Below are 4712 nucleotides of genomic sequence, written 5' to 3'. Positions count from 1 at the left end.
GATGCCATGTCATGAGGTTAGCTTGGAGTCACTTGTAGTTCTAAGCATTGTGTTGCAACTAGGCAGTAGGCTCAAATCATGAAAAATTTGGTATTAGAGCATCAGGTTCAAGTGTCTTAGTGTAGCACCCCAAAAATCTTTAAGCTAAGACTCAAACCATTTTTTATATATATAGGGTAGTACTGGTGAATCTTAATTGTGCATAGTTGTTACGATCAATTATTTAGTGTGGAAAGAGATTTGGAGATGAATTAAGATAATAAAAATTCTCTAACACAAAGTTGAGTTGAAAGTATCCTTATCAATTGAGTTTTGATATAAGATTATATTTTGGGTAAACTTCAAATGACCATATATTTTAGAAAATTAGGAGTTAGGTGGCACATAACCTACCAAATTAAAGGTCTATGAGTCATATTTCTAGTTCCACCAAGTTTGCATCATTTCGAGTTCAGAGTAAAGCGCTATGACCATTTTACTAAATGATGCAGTGCGGTTATTTTTTGGCCGATGGGAAAACACTAAAAAAGATAATATTTTTGTCGCTATATCCCCAAGAAAACCCTAAACTGAATTTGTTAACTCCTATAAAGCCCTAAACAATCATATTTCCATCTTTTAATTCCTTCTTCTCCTCTGTCAAAGCCCAAGACAAATTTCTAAGAAAAATCAAGTATAAGACTTCCAAGTAAGGTTCTTCCAATTCTTTTACAATATTCTTCTTCAAGGTAAGTCCTTATCCAAGGATTTTAATCTTTCTAACTCAAATTTCTTCATATAATCATGAATCATTAATAGAAATCTTAACACTTGACCATAAAATTTTCAAGAAAATAATTCAAGAATCACAAGAAAGGATTTCTTAATCGTTCTTTTTCAAGTAAGAGCACTTCTTCAAGATTCATGGAGAATTTAAGGTATGTAGGATATCAAAGTGAGGAACTTAGTTCTTTCTCACGCCCTATGTCTATGATTTCAATTATTAAGATTAAAGTTAGGATTTTTACCCCATGATTACTAATTTTAGAATTTTTTCTATTTTTCATTGTTGATTCTTGATTTCATTATCGAAATTATGGTACTTCATATCATTGATGTACTTTGATTCATGATTCATGCTTAAATACCACATAGATCCCTTTTTAGCCAAAATTACTTGAAAATGTAGTCCTATTATTTTCTTAGGCATTATTTTCATGAAAGAAGTAAGTTCAAGATTTTCAAGAAGTATTTCAAGAAAGAGTTATTATCTTTAATTTCAAGTGAATTATTTTAGAAGAGTTTCAAGAAAGTATGTTTTACTTCAAGTGCATTATTTTCAAGAAGTATCTCAAGAAAGTATTATTATCTTTAATGCATTATATTAAAAGAGTTTCAAGAAAATATATTTTACTTCAAGTGCATATTTTCAAGAAGTATTTCAAAAAAGTATTATTATATTTAATTTTAAAAGTATTATTTTAGAAGAGTTTCAAGAAAATATATTTTACTTCAAGTGCATTATTTTCAAGAGGTATTTCAACAATGTATTATTATCTTTAATTTCAAGTGTATCATTTTATGAAATAATTCAAGAAATTATATTTAGCTTCAAGTTCAACGATTCTACCAAGTTTTTTTCATTCTGGATAAGTGATAAATTCATCAATGGATCTCTCTTCACCCTTTGAGTCCTAAAGAAACCCCAATTTCTTTAAGTTATGATTTCCCCAAAAAACTAGGGTTTCTATGGTCTTCACGAGTTTTTATTTGAAATTCAATTTCTTCTTCATGATTAGCCTTTAATTACATGAGTTTGATTATAATTTCATGTTTATAATGATATTTTCACAAATCCATAGCATGCAAGTATTTTCATGATCAAAATTATGCTATTTTCAGATGCATATGTCAAATTATCATATTTTCTTGAATTAGCCACTTCTCCACCTTGTGTGAAAGCAGCTGGGGAAAGTGCACTAATGCCGATTGTAAAGATTACTAGTGATGTAAACGATGCATTTAGTATGAAGCTTTTAGATAAAGTATCTCTAAGTATATTTTCAAATAACATGATTTAGATATTTTCAGATAAAGAATCTTTCATATTATATTCAATTATCATGATTTATGAGCTACCTAGTATGTATCAGTTATTTGTATGATTCAGTAGTATCAAATTATTACTGTTTCCACATTTATTCATTTTTTTGTTTGGAGTATACTTAGAACCGAGTGGACTTAAGGGAAGAAGGTTTATGTTTAGCGTCCATGGACCTTTAGCAATTTCTAAGTCCAGAACTACATTCCACCATAAGATTTGTCTTTATATACTTTATCTAATGGATCCACCTTAACTCAAATATCACGGTCCTTACCTTGGGAAGTGACACACTCTCTTTTTGGTGTGGGAGCAGTACACTTAACTCCATGTAGTAGCTCACATGGTCTATGTCGGTTTTAGTATCTCTCACAATTCAATCTTTCAGATTATTGTTTTGACCTTGCATTAAGTTATTGCAGTTTTAGTATCTATTAGTTGCACATTTTACTACTTGGTCATTGCTTTATTTCATGTATTTCAGTTCCTATTCAGTCTAACATCTCAGACTCTTTATGTCCAACTTTATAGATTATCATGCATATCTTACATACTCAGTATATTGAAACTACTGATTGCATTCCTGTTTTGCCTACATTTTTCATTGAAGTAGATTTAGGTCTTACTATCAGAATCCTAGTCATTTGGATCGCAATTTCCAGTCAGCAGGTGATGAGTGTTCTCTTATTTCAAGCACTCAAGTCAGTTTGTAGTTCTAGTATATTATTTTTATTCACATATATTGATTAAGGGGAGCATGGGTCATGTCCCCACTTACTATAATCAGTATTAGTAGAGGCTTCATAGACAGACAATTAGAGCTTTTGTATTCAGTCTACTTTATTCCAGATTCTTTTTAGATTAAATTTTTTGTATACCAAACTTTGTTCAGAAATACATCGAACCATTATTTCATAATTATGCTTCCGTTCAATCATTTTAGTTTTTTTGCATGTTCATATTTAATTGCTCATGACTATGTCAGCATCAAGAGTTAACTGGAGTTTCTTGTGACTCTAAGAACCATGTTACGACTAAGAGGTAGCCTCGGGTCGGGGCACTTAGGTTGTTTGAAAGTAGTGTTAAGTAGATCTTATTCATGGATGTGAAGTACACCACATCTATGAATAAGAGGCTATGAAACATATTAGTAAATACTTCACTTCTTTCATTCTCTCAGTCGTCCGATAGAGTGCAACTCTATATGAATATCCTTCTAACTCTTTGTCTTGATGAGTTCATATTTTACCAACTCATTAGATACAAAATCTTTAATTATTATCATATTTTAATACTAATTGAAGGTGTTTTAGAACCTAGTTCTCTTATGTGTAGGAATTCCTTAGAAAAAGAAAATTCAATAGATCTAGAGCAAAAAACCACTAAAGCGCACCAACGAAGGAACTGGCACCTCACAAAAGCTGACAGATGTCTCATTGGCTAGATTGGAGAAAACTAAAATAGTGCTTGTTCTGCAATTAGCGAAGCACATTGAACAATCAGTTGTTCGCTGATCCTAGTGCAAAAGCTCCTAGAAGTACTGAAGGATAAAGTGAGGCAGCGACTGGTGCCTCACAATGGTGGATCAATGGTTCGCCAGTCCAGCGCAAGTCTCGAGCAGAAACTGATGGACCAAAAATATATTTATGAAAAAGTATTTCCTTTGGAAAGTTTCAAGGACCAAAATAGGAAATTGAGCAATTATGCACCATTATTCTCATTATTTTCATTATCCAATTTTATCAAAGAGTAGAGAGAAGAGAGTAGAAGAAGTTTCTAGAGTGAAAAATAGGACCTTCATCTTCATACTCAAAAACTCTTAGCTTAATAAAAAAAAACCTTCAATATTGTATATCCATGGTTTTGATTCAAATTTTCTTCATCATTTTAGCTTAGAATGAAGATTTTATTTATGGGTATTGTCTTTATTTCCTATTTTATAAGTAGTTAAATCCATAGCTAGGTGTGTTTGTGCTTGATGGGGGGTGTAAAACCTCGAATGGGTTTTGATTTATCTCTTCTAAAATTGATTGTATGACATGGATCTATTATTGTCTTGAAGATTTAACTTAAAAATCAGTGGCTGCAATCATTGATTGACCTCTGTAACTCATTTTGGCTTGAAAAGCAAAATAAGTTAGATAAGACTCAATAGTAAGGACTTGTTGAAACTACACTATGGGTTTGAGCATGGATGAGATAATTCGAGTAATTTCTCATTTAATGATGTGATCTGGGGATAACTCATATATTCAAGAAATCTTTGGTGGTGATTAAAAGAAACCAAGGGATATAGAATATCAAAGTGTAGCCTAGATCAAATGCTATTCATGTGATAATCTCTTTTGTTGAGGTTAATTTTAGCCTATTCGAGTTGAAACCCTAATTGTTATGAATACACCCCTAATACTTTCCAATCCTAATTTACAACATCATCATTAAATCCCTATTTTCAATATTTAATAGTGATAAATCGTATTTGCTAAAACCCTGAATTTTATATATTAGTGCTTGTTGAGAACTATAATTGCCATCTTGTTTCAATTTTAGAATTAATTGAAGAAGAGTCCCATATACCATTCCTTAAGGTTCGTCCCCTACTTAATCAGTTGTGTATTATTTTGAAAACGAT

The 4712-nt window shown here is 31.2% G+C and overlaps 1 long non-coding RNA gene across 1 annotated transcript; it reads left to right on the top strand.

Moving 5' to 3' along the window:
- The first annotated feature begins 642 nt into the window (after positions 1–642).
- On the top strand, positions 643–3931 carry LOC129877769 (uncharacterized). Its single transcript, XR_008763603.1, has 3 exons — positions 643–728; positions 831–917; positions 3416–3931. It is a non-coding gene; the product is annotated as an uncharacterized LOC129877769 (long non-coding RNA).
- Positions 3932–4712: the final 781 nt, after the last annotated feature.

This window comes from Solanum dulcamara, chromosome 12 (genome assembly GCF_947179165.1).
Source record: "Solanum dulcamara chromosome 12, daSolDulc1.2, whole genome shotgun sequence".
Lineage (NCBI taxonomy): Eukaryota > Viridiplantae > Streptophyta > Magnoliopsida > Solanales > Solanaceae > Solanum > Solanum dulcamara.
The sequence above is the reverse complement of the archived record's forward strand: the minus strand, read 5'-3'. Positions and strand labels throughout refer to the sequence as shown.